Source organism: Myxocyprinus asiaticus, chromosome 18 (assembly GCF_019703515.2).
Source record: "Myxocyprinus asiaticus isolate MX2 ecotype Aquarium Trade chromosome 18, UBuf_Myxa_2, whole genome shotgun sequence".
NCBI lineage: Eukaryota > Metazoa > Chordata > Actinopteri > Cypriniformes > Catostomidae > Myxocyprinus > Myxocyprinus asiaticus.
The window spans coordinates 585,402-600,525 of record NC_059361.1 but is presented as its reverse complement, the minus strand read 5'-3'; the positions used below and the strand labels follow the sequence as shown (position 1 = coordinate 600,525).

General features: G+C 23.2%; 1 protein-coding gene across 1 annotated transcript in view; it reads right to left on the bottom strand.

Moving 5' to 3' along the window:
* cracr2aa (calcium release activated channel regulator 2Aa) overlaps positions 1-941 on the bottom strand; it is a 49,343-nt gene extending 48,402 nt beyond the window's left edge. The window contains exon 1 of the mRNA XM_051724595.1: positions 713-941. The gene's annotated coding sequence lies outside the window, so the exon portion shown is untranslated. The remainder of the gene's footprint in view (positions 1-712) is intronic.
* Positions 942-15,124: the final 14,183 nt, after the last annotated feature.

Sequence of the window (15,124 nt, the reverse complement as noted above, 5' to 3'; positions counted from 1 at the left end):
GATGTTTCGAACTTATTTTGCCTCATGTACAATTGTCATCAGTTTGAAGTGCAGTATGCCACATAAATAGTCACAAATTCATAATAATATATAATTGCTTACTTTTAATGTAAGTTTAATGATGCAACACTTAAATGATTAGTTAATACCAAATAAAAAAAATAAGACAATTTAGGAAGAATGTATTTAATTTGAATAATTGGTGCGTGTGTGCAGATTGAGGTTTGGAGGATGAACATTGTTAAACATGAAGAAGTAATGGTCTTGCACACTATGCAAACATGAAGTCATATTAAGATTGTAATGGAAGGCATTTCTTGTCAGTCCAGTTGGACAACACCTAGTTAAATACAATGCTGTATTGCTTAGTAAGTATATTTAGTTACTCTGAATAGCCAGGGAGTTTCTACATTTAAAGAACAAAGCATTCTTGTGTGTTGTTGTCGGTCACATTGAAAGAGTGTTCAATGAGAGAGAGAATTATGAAAATATACTCAATATAGTTTCATAGATGGAGCACAGTGAAGAGAGAAACATGAAAAACACCGTGCAACACTTCAAGAGGGCATGAAAACAGGAACACTTGTTTCCTCCTATGAGTGGAAGATTCCTTCACACTACAACAACTGTAACACACTTCCTGCTTTAACATTTAAAGGACACAGAAATGATCCAGATGAACACACACATCAGAACAAATCAATGACCTTACCTTTACACAGCGCGCCACTGGGTTTATTTCATTCTCGTTTAAAAGTTTTACTCTGACGTGTCACTGAACGAGCAGAAGATGAAAGAGCAGGACACAAAGTTTGATCAAACACTGCTGCGCGTTCACAGGGAGGGACTCGCGTCCACGTGCACCTGCATCCGTCTGTTGCTATGACAACCGAGGAACGCACGCGGAAGTAAAATGTGAACTTTTGCGCGATGGGAGAAAGGTGCCTCTGGTTGTTCCTCGCAGGGTACTCCGCCTTACAGGCTCCATATGGTTATGTTAGGGTGGAGGCGGGGTTAGGGCATCTGCTGCCTCCCAGGAACAAACGGAGCATTGTGTAAATGATAAACTGAGAGTATCAGTGAAGTCATTTTTATATCTTGTATGGTATCAGAGTGCAGGCACGTGTTCTAACCTGTTTATTGTTAACGTGAATGTATGTTAATTATTTCAAGTGTATAAATATTTATTTTTAAGTGTATTAATAAGTGTATAAATGTTTATTTTTAAGTGTATAAATAAATATATAAATATTTATTTTTAATTGTATGATAAGTGTATAAATATTTATTTTAAGTGTACAAATGAGTGCATAAATATTTATTTTAAGTGTATTAATAAGTGTATAAATATTCATTTTAAGTGTACAAATGAGTGTATAAATATTTATTTTAAGTGTATTAATAAGTGTATAAATATTTAAAGTGTATACATTTTTATTTGTAAGTGTATAAATAAGTGTATAAATATTCATTTTAAGTGTATTAATAAGTGTATAAATATTTATTTTAAGTGTACAAATAAGTGTATAAATATTTATTTTAAGTGTATTAATAAGTGTATAAATATTTATTTTAAGTGTATTAATAAGTGTATAAATATTTATTTTAAGTGTACAAATAAGTGTATAAATATTTATTTTAAGTGTATTAATAAGTGTATAAATATTTATTTTAAGTGTATTAATAAGTGTATAAATATTTATTTTTAAGTGTATACATTTTTATTTATAAGTGTACAAATGAGTGTATAAATATTTATTTTAAGTGTATTAATAAGTGTATAAATATTTATTTTAAGTGTATTAATAAGTGTATAAATATTTATTTTAAGTGTATACATTTTTATTTATAAGTGTACAAATAAGTGTATAAATATTTATTTTAAGTGTACAAATAAGTGTATAAATATTTATTTTAAGTGTACAAATAAGTGTATAAATGTTTATTTTAGGTATATAAATAAATGTATAAATATTTATTTTAAGTGTATAAATAAGTGTATAAATATTTACTTTTAAGTGTATTAATAAGTGTATAAATATTTATTTTAAGTGTATTAATAAGTGTATAAATATTTATTTTAAGTGTATAAATAAATATATAAATATTTATTTTTAATTGTATAATAAGTGTATAAATATTTATTTTAAGTGTATAAATAAATGTATAAATATTTATTTTTAATTGTATAACAAGTGTATTAATATTTATTTTAAGTGTATAAATAAGTGTATTAATATTTATTTTAATTGTATAACAAGTGTATTAATATTTATTTTAAGTGTATTAATAAGTGTATAAATATTTATTTTTAAGTGTTTACATATTTATTTTAAGTGTATAATAAGTGTATAAATATTTATTTTAAGTGTATAAATAAATGTATTAATATTTATTTGAATTGTATAACAAGTGTATTAATATTTATTTTAAGTGTATTAATAAGTGTATAAATATTTATTTTTAAGTGTATACATATTTATTTTAAGTGTATAAATAAGTGTATAAATATTTATTTTTAAGTGTATAAATAAGTGTATAAATATTTACTTTTAAGTGTATAAATAAGTGTATAAATATTTACTTTTAAGTGTATAAATAAATATATAAATATTTATTTTTAATTGTATAATAAGTGTATAAATATTTATTTTAAGTGTATTAATAAGTGTATAAATATTTATTTTTAAGTGTATTAATATTTATTTTAAGTGTATAAATAAGTGTATAAATATTTACTTTTAAGTGTATAAATAAGTGTATAAATATTTACTTTTAAGTGTATAAATAAATATATAAATATTTATTTTTAATTGTATAATAAGTGTATAAATATTTATTTTAAGTGTATGCATATTTATTTTTAAGTGTATAAATAAGTGTATAAATATTTATTTTTAAGTGTATAAATAAGTGTATAAATATTTACTTTTAAGTGTATAAATAAGTGTATAAATATTTACTTTTAAGTGTATAAATAAATATATAAATATTTATTTTTAAGTGTATAAATAAATATATAAATATTTATTTTTAATTGTATAATAAGTGTATAAATATTTATTTTAAGTGTATGCATATTTATTTTTAAGTGTATAAATAAGTGTATAAATATTTATTTTTAAGTGTATAAATAAGTGTATAAATATTTACTTTTAAGTGTATAAATAAGTGTATAAATATTTATTTTTAAGTGTATAAATAAGTGTATAAATATTTACTTTTAAGTGTATAAATACATATATAAATATTTATTTTTAATTGTATAATAAGTGTATAAATATTTATTTTAAGTGTATAAATAAGTGTATAAATATTTATTTTTAAGTGTATAAATAAGTGTATAAATATTTACTTTTAAGTGTATAAATAAGTGTATAAATATTTACTTTTAAGTGTATAAATAAATATATAAATATTTATTTTTAATTGTATAATAAGTGTATAAATATTTATTTTTAAGTGTATAAATAAGTGTATGCATATTTATTTTTAAGTGTATAAATAAGTGTATGCATATTTATTTTTAAGTGTATAAATAAGTGTATAAATATTTACTTTTAAGTGTATAAATAAATATATAAATATTTATTTTTAATTGTATAATAAGTGTATAAATATTTATTTTTAATTGTATAATAAGTGTATAAATATTTATTTTTAAGTGTATAAATCAGTGTATAAATATTTACTTTTAAGTGTATAAATAAGTGTATAAATATTTACTTTTAAGTGTATAAATAAATATATAAATATTTATTTTTAATTGTATAATAAGTGTATAAATATTTATTTTAAGTGTATAAATAAGTGTATAAATATTTACTTTTAAGTGTATAAATAAGTGTATAAATATTTACTTTTAAGTGTATAAATAAATATATAAATATTTATTTTTAATTGTATAATAAGTGTATAAATATTTATTTTAAGTGTATAAATAAGTGTATAAATATTTATTTTTAAGTGTATAAATAAGTGTATAAATATTTACTTTTAAGTGTATAAATAAGTGTATAAATATTTATTTTTAAGTGTATAAATAAGTGTATAAATATTTATTTTAAGTGTATAAATAAATGTATTAATATTTATTTGAATTGTATAACAAGTGTATTAATATTTATTTTAAGTGTATTAATAAGTGTATAAATATTTATTTTTAAGTGTATACATATTTATTTTAAGTGTATAAATAAGTGTATAAATATTTATTTTTAAGTGTATAAATAAGTGTATAAATATTTACTTTTAAGTGTATAAATAAGTGTATAAATATTTACTTTTAAGTGTATAAATAAATATATAAATATTTATTTTTAATTGTATAATAAGTGTATAAATATTTATTTTAAGTGTATTAATAAGTGTATAAATATTTATTTTTAAGTGTATTAATATTTATTTTAAGTGTATAAATAAGTGTATAAATATTTACTTTTAAGTGTATAAATAAGTGTATAAATATTTACTTTTAAGTGTATAAATAAATATATAAATATTTATTTTTAATTGTATAATAAGTGTATAAATATTTATTTTAAGTGTATGCATATTTATTTTTAAGTGTATAAATAAGTGTATAAATATTTATTTTTAAGTGTATAAATAAGTGTATAAATATTTACTTTTAAGTGTATAAATAAGTGTATAAATATTTACTTTTAAGTGTATAAATAAATATATAAATATTTATTTTTAAGTGTATAAATAAATATATAAATATTTATTTTTAATTGTATAATAAGTGTATAAATATTTATTTTAAGTGTATGCATATTTATTTTTAAGTGTATAAATAAGTGTATAAATATTTATTTTTAAGTGTATAAATAAGTGTATAAATATTTACTTTTAAGTGTATAAATAAGTGTATAAATATTTATTTTTAAGTGTATAAATAAGTGTATAAATATTTACTTTTAAGTGTATAAATAAATATATAAATATTTATTTTTAATTGTATAATAAGTGTATAAATATTTATTTTAAGTGTATAAATAAGTGTATAAATATTTATTTTTAAGTGTATAAATAAGTGTATAAATATTTACTTTTAAGTGTATAAATAAGTGTATAAATATTTACTTTTAAGTGTATAAATAAATATATAAATATTTATTTTTAATTGTATAATAAGTGTATAAATATTTATTTTTAAGTGTATAAATAAGTGTATGCATATTTATTTTTAAGTGTATAAATAAGTGTATGCATATTTATTTTTAAGTGTATAAATAAGTGTATAAATATTTACTTTTAAGTGTATAAATAAATATATAAATATTTATTTTTAATTGTATAATAAGTGTATAAATATTTATTTTTAATTGTATAATAAGTGTATAAATATTTATTTTTAAGTGTATAAATAAGTGTATAAATATTTACTTTTAAGTGTATAAATAAGTGTATAAATATTTACTTTTAAGTGTATAAATAAATATATAAATATTTATTTTTAATTGTATAATAAGTGTATAAATATTTATTTTAAGTGTATAAATAAGTGTATAAATATTTACTTTTAAGTGTATAAATAAGTGTATAAATATTTACTTTTAAGTGTATAAATAAATATATAAATATTTATTTTTAATTGTATAATAAGTGTATAAATATTTATTTTAAGTGTATAAATAAGTGTATAAATATTTATTTTTAAGTGTATAAATAAGTGTATAAATATTTACTTTTAAGTGTATAAATAAGTGTATGCATATTTATTTTTAAGTGTATAAATAAGTGTATAAATATTTACTTTTAAGTGTATAAATAAATATATAAATATTTATTTTTAATTGTATAATAAGTGTATAAATATTTATTTTAAGTGTATAAATAAGTGTATAAATATTTATTTTTAAGTGTATAAATAAGTGTATAAATATTTACTTTTAAGTGTATAAATAAGTGTATAAATATTTACTTTTAAGTGTATAAATAAATATATAAATATTTATTTTTAAGTGTATAAATAAATATATAAATATTTATTTTTAATTGTATAATAAGTGTATAAATATTTATTTTAAGTGTATGCATATTTATTTTTAAGTGTATAAATAAGTGTATAAATATTTATTTTTAAGTGTATAAATAAGTGTATAAATATTTACTTTTAAGTGTATAAATAAGTGTATAAATATTTATTTTTAAGTGTATAAATAAGTGTATAAATATTTACTTTTAAGTGTATAAATAAATATATAAATATTTATTTTTAATTGTATAATAAGTGTATAAATATTTATTTTAAGTGTATAAATAAGTGTATAAATATTTATTTTTAAGTGTATAAATAAGTGTATAAATATTTACTTTTAAGTGTATAAATAAGTGTATAAATATTTACTTTTAAGTGTATAAATAAATATATAAATATTTATTTTTAATTGTATAATAAGTGTATAAATATTTATTTTTAAGTGTATAAATAAGTGTATGCATATTTATTTTTAAGTGTATAAATAAGTGTATAAATATTTACTTTTAAGTGTATAAATAAATATATAAATATTTATTTTTAATTGTATAATAAGTGTATAAATATTTATTTTTAAGTGTATAAATAAGTGTATGCATATTTATTTTTAAGTGTATAAATAAGTGTATAAATATTTACTTTTAAGTGTATAAATAAATATATAAATATTTATTTTTAATTGTATAATAAGTGTATAAATATTTATTTTTAATTGTATAATAAGTGTATAAATATTTATTTTTAAGTGTATAAATAAGTGTATGCATATGTATTTTTAAGTGTATAAATAAGTGTATAAATATTTACTTTTAAGTGTATAAATAAATATATAAATATTTATTTTTAATTGTATAATAAGTGTATAAATATTTATTTTTAAGTGTATAAATAAGTGTATGCATATTTATTTTTAAGTGTATAAATAAGTGTATAAATATTTATTTTTAAGTGTATAAATAAGTGTATAAATATTTACTTTTAAGTGTATAAATAAGTGTATAAATATTTACTTTTAAGTGTATAAATAAATATATAAATATTTATTTTTAATTGTATAATAAGTGTATAAATATTTATTTTAAGTGTATAAATAAGTGTATAAATATTTACTTTTAAGTGTATAAATAAGTGTATAAATATTTACTTTTAAGTGTATAAATAAATATATAAATATTTATTTTTAATTGTATAATAAGTGTATAAATATTTATTTTAAGTGTATGCATATTTATTTTTAAGTGTATAAATAAGTGTATAAATATTTATTTTTAAGTGTATAAATTAGTGTATAAATATTTACTTTTAAGTGTATAAATAAATATATAAATATTTATTTTTAATTGTATAATAAGTGTATAAATATTTATTTTAAGTGTATAAATAAGTGTATAAATATTTATTTTTAAGTGTATAAATAAGTGTATAAATATTTACTTTTAAGTGTATAAATAAGTGTATAAATATTTACTTTTAAGTGTATAAATAAATATATAAATATTTATTTTTAATTGTATAATAAGTGTATAAATATTTATTTTTAAGTGTATAAATAAGTGTATGCATATTTATTTTTAAGTGTATAAATAAGTGTATAAATATTTACTTTTAAGTGTATAAATAAATATATAAATATTTATTTTTAATTGTATAATAAGTGTATAAATATTTATTTTTAAGTGTATAAATAAGTGTATGCATATTTATTTTTAAGTGTATAAATAAGTGTATAAATATTTACTTTTAAGTGTATAAATAAATATATAAATATTTATTTTTAATTGTATAATAAGTGTATAAATATTTATTTTTAATTGTATAATAAGTGTATAAATATTTATTTTTAAGTGTATAAATAAGTGTATGCATATTTATTTTTAAGTGTATAAATAAGTGTATAAATATTTACTTTTAAGTGTATAAATAAATATATAAATATTTATTTTTAATTGTATAATAAGTGTATAAATATTTATTTTTAAGTGTATAAATAAGTGTATGCATATTTATTTTTAAGTGTATAAATAAGTGTATAAATATTTACTTTTAAGTGTATAAATAAATATATAAATATTTATTTTTAATTGTATAATAAGTGTATAAATATTTATTTTTAAGTGTATAAATAAGTGTATGCATATTTATTTTTAAGTGTATAAATAAGTGTATAAATATTTACTTTTAAGTGTATAAATAAATATATAAATATTTATTTTTAATTGTATAATAAGTGTATAAATATTTATTTTTAATTGTATAATAAGTGTATAAATATTTATTTTTAAGTGTATAAATAAGTGTATGCATATTTATTTTTAAGTGTATAAATAAGTGTATAAATATTTACTTTTAAGTGTATAAATAAATATATAAATATTTATTTTTAATTGTATAATAAGTGTATAAATATTTATTTTTAAGTGTATAAATAAGTGTATGCATATTTATTTTTAAGTGTATAAATAAGTGTATAAATATTTATTTTTAAGTGTATAAATAAGTGTATAAATATTTACTTTTAAGTGTATAAATAAGTGTATAAATATTTACTTTTAAGTGTATAAATGAGTGTATAAATACATAAATCCAAACATGCATTTTATTATTTTATTTTTTAAACTAAACATGTTTTTATACATAATTTATACATCTTTGTTGTTGATTTATCAAAATACAATTGTGTTAACTAATGTTAACACGTACACTTTTTCGTGTAAAAATGTATTCGCATATGTATAAACTAAAATTAACCAAGATTAATAAATGCTGTACAAGTACTGCTCATTATTAACAAATGAAATCTTATTGTAAAGTGTTACTGAAATTGGCAAATTGGATCGCAAAATGCCAATAATGTTCGATGGAGATGGATTTCCAGTTCCACTGAATGTTTAAAATTGGTAAATTACATGAAAAGTAACATGTTTCTAAAACGTTTTATATTTTTACCCCATCAATAAATCATTAAACTTCTGCGTGCATTATCTGAGATCTCAGAAGAGAAAGAATTAGAAAATATTACATGAAAAATAATGTGATACTAACTAGGAATGTGATATATTTGTAATTGTGTACAGCGCCACCTGGTGGTTTCTTTAATAGCTCATTCACTCGGTAATCAGCAAACACAACAGATGTTATTTTTTCTCTTTAGGTGGATAGGAGAATAAGACAATCACATATGCATTAATACTGATCTAACATTGTCATTTAGATGCTGTATACTGTATGTCAACCATTCAAATGTTTCACTGAACTTATCAGTGTAGTTTGGCTGTGCAAATACTTTTGATACGTACCAGGAAGTTGTGACCTGCACAGTTACAGAAACACACTTAACCTAGAGTTAATAGTGTTTTATAAAATGCTCTGAATGCCAAATAACACACCTGAAGCAAATGAAAGCACTTTGCATTTCTGTAAAATGAAATAAATTTAACAAATATGTAAAGGGACCATTTATTTATTCCCACTCACATTCAAAAACACCTCACAAATCATTGCATGCATGACACTCGTGACTTTGACTGTGTCATCAATGGAAAGAGCTATTGTTAAACGTATCAGAAAAAGCCTCTTTTGCTGTTTTTCTGCAGCACTCAATGCTGTTATTGATGGATGAGAAATCTCATTGCTTCACTGAATCATCTTTAACAACCAGCCAGACAATAACACTGTACGGTACACTGAAAGTATCACATATAATCCAATAAATGCAGGACATTACAAGATATACATTATAAACATGCTACACTATTTTACACAATATAAAGAGCGGGCTTTACAGTGCATTACAATAAAAATAAAATAAAAACATTACAGACAAAAGAAATGCACATCTCCATTTTCAGATGCATTGATTCAGTAACATTCTTTTTTACTGATATATTACTAAATTCTTCTTCTAAAGCGATATTAATCTAATTGTTTGGCATGTAAAACTTCTACATTTCTATAGTCTATAAAATATATTTTTTCAGATCATATGCACAACAACTGGCCATAAAGAAACATCCAGTAGATGGCACCAAATAACTAGATAATTTAAATGTGGATTTGAAAGAAAACGCTGACATAAACACTGTAAAACTGCTGGTTCTGGACAATCAGATCATATTGGAAACAATAAGAGAGACATAAAAAAAACATACAATAATTCCCCAGATAAGCACCAGTGTACCTTGAATTGCATGTTATTATGTGGGCTTGAAAAAGACACTTTACGCTCTTCTGTACCTGTTAAAGTTTTTAAAACGTCTATTTAAACTTTCAGGACAGCCAGCATCGTTGTCATGACAAACTTTACCTATCTAGTTCTTCATGATATCTTTGTGAAATACAAACCTAATAACTTTGTCTACCATGTTCACACGTGCTTCTCAACGCTCTCTCAAGTTCAGATGAAGCATTCTGTCTCTAGCACTGGACCCGCAGGAGTAATTTCCATCAGCTAGAAGTTGTGAAAGAACATGGAAACAGTGAGAAGAGAGAGGAATCACAGGCCAGACTGCACGAGTACAAAGAAGACTGTTGTAAAAACCCATTAGTCTGTCCTTCTGAGAAAATGGATTACAGTAAGCAAGCATAGCGTCAAAGAATTGTCCTATTTAAAGTCAGAAATGACTTTATTTTGTCTCTAAAGTTGTGCAATCGGAGTCCACACAGTGAATAGATCAATCATGCATTTGCGTGTATTATCTCATAGAATTGTGTTATTTTGCAATAACAACCGACTTACTATCCTGCTTAATTCAGGGCTGCTACTAAATGAATGAATAAATACTTTTACAATAATCAAATCGTTTTCTTGTATTCTAATCATGTTTTTTTATGTTCTGCAGATTGTTATGTTAAAGTTAGATATGTTACTCTTTAAGAAGCCTACTAAAGGCTATACAGTATGCTTATGGAGCGTTTTAGCTGACAATACATCAAGTCTTACGCCAAGCCGTGTGTGTCCGTAAGTCTGCTCCGATTTCAGCTCTGCTAAAGATGTTAAAATGTGTTCCATAAATGCTAATAACATAAAATGAAAGGCGGTTTGATGTGAGTTTAAGGCATGTGAAGTGTTACACTGTAAAGTGAGAGAAGTGTCAACTTACCTGCTTTTAATTACCTGTAAATAGCCTTCAAAGTGGAATATGTGGGTAAGACCACATGGGTTGATGCCCACAGATTGCCTACAGAAACTACTGCAGTCTGAGAAGTGCTATTCATGATGGAACAAAATGTCATAAAATTATTAGAAAGAAATATGTAATATTTTATTTGGGCGCCACTGTCACTTAGTATCTGAGTACTGTACGTCCCGCCTCACTGCGCTGGAGAAGGTCATTTCACGCCCCATTTCAGGCAAATCTCCAGCAAGCCAGAGTTGCGGCAGTTTGTCTGATCATTCTGTGATAAGGATTCTCAGTTGCCCAAACCAGCTGTTAGGGGTCCAAAACCTTGCCTGGTTCCAATTGAGATTAGCACAGGCTTTTTACTGGTAATTAATTAGCTTGTGTGTGGAAGCCCCACTGATACACTGATATATACAGATCCAGTTCACTGTTAAACGCAGCAGGAGAACTCTCACAATAGGAGAAAAACTCCCTTTCTATAGTTGCATGCAACCAGCATTCCTCGCTGGCCTCTCCCCTAAAAACATATGCTTTCAATTGTGACCTTAACAGTTTAAGAATCGCAATCAAACCATCAGTTAAGATTAGGAATGGCAGGGTGAGAGAGTCTATAAAGTTCTTCAATCTCAAACAAACTACAGTGATGACACTTATTAAGAATATGATCAGTACAGATCTCTGTCTGACGGAGAAAAATAAACATTTTCATATCATAAAGATTTGAGGTATATATCTGTTTGTCTTTTATTTGGCTTGGTTCCTCAAAACTCCCTTTTTCACAGCCCACTCGCGTCAGAACCCAAGACTCCACAAATGCTGTAAACATAAATGTTGCACACCAAAATGAATTGCAGGTGTTATTTCAGTGAATCCATGGGCCCTGTAATGAGATAAATATTTTACATTTTTGAATGACAGGTGAAACCTCAGACTGTCTTTTACATCAGTCTCTTAGTTCACCAAGTTCGACAGTATGTTTGGCTCTTTTACTTTGCATGCGCTCTACATTTATCCTCAAACACTCGCCAAACGGCTTGTACGTCACTGTCATACCAATACCACAAACATCTGAAGCTGAAACCACCATACAGCTCAAGAAAACAGTTCTGCCGTCAGTTCTGGTTCTCTTCTACTAAATTACAAATGTATAAATATTACAGGTTTGTAAATGCACATGGGGAGTCACTCAGAAATTTCAAGTTCTCAGATAAACACTTTTCAAAGCAATTCACACTGTAAATTTGAATGTTTTATACTTGTTGAAACCACTTACACAATTATTGTATGATAAAATAGGTGGGTCTTACATACATACAAAATGAGCAATTATTGTTAAAAAAATAAAATAAAATAAAATAATATATATATATATATATATATATATATATATATATATATATATATATATATATATATATATATATATATATTTATTTATTTTATTTATTTTTTTATTTATTTATTTTTTAAATAATAATATGAGATTCTCACATTTTCCTGTCTGAGACCATGTAGCTATCAGTTTTCATGACATTAGGCTTATGCTGATTCCATATCAAATCATATACATTTTAGAAAATTTACCAGCTGAAATTTGATTTTTCTTAAAACTTTCTTTTTTTTTCTTTTTTTTTCTTTTTTTTCTTTTTTTTTCTTTTTTTTTTTTAGAAAGATAAACATAATCTTGAATATTTATGGAGTAATCCATTATTTTGTAGAAGGGGGTCAAAATGACAATTTCCGCCTATGATTTTGGAGCAAAACTACAGGTCAAAAAAATAACCTTAGAAAGGTGTCAGCATCATGATTTTATGTTTACACAGAGATTGGTAGATCTGTTACTAAAATCAGTTGACTTCAGCAGCTCTTGCTGTATTATATGCCAATGGTGACAGTTCAAAAATGGGAAAAAACACTTTTTTGTGTTGTTTTTCCAAAGCTGGAGTGCCTGTAACTCCAGAAGTGTTAAAAATCATTGTAATTTTTTTAGAATAAGCAACACATTTGGCTCTTCAACAATGATTATATCTAGTCTTTGATTTCAGAAATGTACATCTGCAAAGCTATTTCATTCTTCATTCATTTTATTCTTAATAATAGTGTATTTACATCTAGATTTTGACAATATTGTTTTTATGTGAATAAAGGAACATTTCTAGTTAAAACATTATTTACACCTCAGACAAATGTTTTGTTTTACAAGAATAACTAGCTTCAAACCATGTGACCCACATTTGGTTTTCGACTATTGAAAATGCATTGGTAAAATTGAACAATTTACAGATGGAGCCACATTGAGAGCCCCATATCTCTGGGATTTAACCATACAGGGCCTTAAAAATGAAGATACACAACGGAAAGTTTGTTTTTAACCAGCATTTAAAAGGATTTTAAGATATCATTAACACTTCTGGAGTTATAGACACTCAAACATTGGAAAAACAACACAAAAAAGTGTTTTTTCCCATTTTTGAACCATCACCATTAGCATATAATACAGCAAGAGCTGCTGAAGTCAACTGATTTTAATAATAGATCTACCAATCTCTGTGTAAACATAAAATCATGATGCTGACACCTTTCTAAGGTTATTTTTTGACCTGTAGTTTTGCTCCAAAATCATAGGCGAAAATTGTCATTTTGACCCCCTTCTACAAAATAATGGATTACTCCGTAAATATTGATTCGTATCATTTAGTATCTTGTATTTTGCATTTTATGAACATTTATGTTTATCTTTTACCAGTAAAAAGAAGCAAAAAGGTTCAAGCCAGATTTGTAAACATAGAGTCTACAACACAAATAATTTAGGCCAAATTGAGACTGGATAAGAGCAGAGAACAGTCAAGATGATATGAAATCAATGTAATATTCCATTGAATATATCATTTTACTTTGGATTTGCTCACGTGAGATGTTTTAAAGTGTTCCATGATGTCATTTGACCTACTGATCAGGTCAGCTAAAAATATGTAGTTAATCTGTCCTATAATTCTTCAAATCCCTTAAGACAGGTGCACTGCCTTTGATTTTCAAGTTGCTCCAACACAGAAATTAAATTTCAGACATAATATACGCTTTACAGACCCTGCAATAAATAATAGATTGTTTTATCAACCTGACATTTTTAGTCAGCATGGCCTTTAAATGTCATTTTAATTATATTTTTCTTCACTTCATTACTTTGGTCTGGGAGGCAATATTTAACTTGGAGGGAAGCTGCATGGGTTACTAAAGATCATAGAATTAATTTGTTAATTCATCTCAGCATTTATTTTGAAGTCATTTATCACTCTTTTATTAGGGGTGAAGGAATATTTTCACTCAGTGAAAATGGCAGTGTTTATTGATTTCATGTAACGTAGAAGTGTCATTTAGATTCAAGCAAAACTATTCTGCACAATAATTCAATGCATTTGGCACACGGATGTGTTTATTTTGAAAGGCGTACAAACTAAACTGTATTTAGAAGCCCATGAGGCCTATAAGCTTCATATTTGAGGGTAATTAGTGTACAATTCACAAATGAGATCTCTTCAACATCTCCATTGTTTCTCCTTGTGAGATTAATTGGAATGTAAATTAAGACTATGGTTTTATTGTCCTGTTCTCAGATGTTTCTCCCGAGGAACAGACTCCAGTGATCTCACATTTGTCTCCTCTAGAGTTTTAGAAGAGACCTCATAAAAACATTTGCAACCAAAAGTCTGAGATTTCAATAACATTTCTTATTAAACTCTCCCAAAACAAACTCTTGTATAGCTTTACTCTTACCATATGTCCAAAAAATATATATTATTTGAGTCTGTTTGTATTTCTTTTATTTTTGGAGGAACAAAGTTGATACAAATGAAACATAACCGAGAACTCTCTTGAAATCTAAACTAGCAGATAGCAACAAACAAGGAACTACACGTCTGCGTTTCTCGCCTGCATTTTTTTAAGATGAACTGCATCGACCGTCTACCATTCTTCTGAATCATTCTGAAAGACATTCTGAATACAAATGTGACAGACA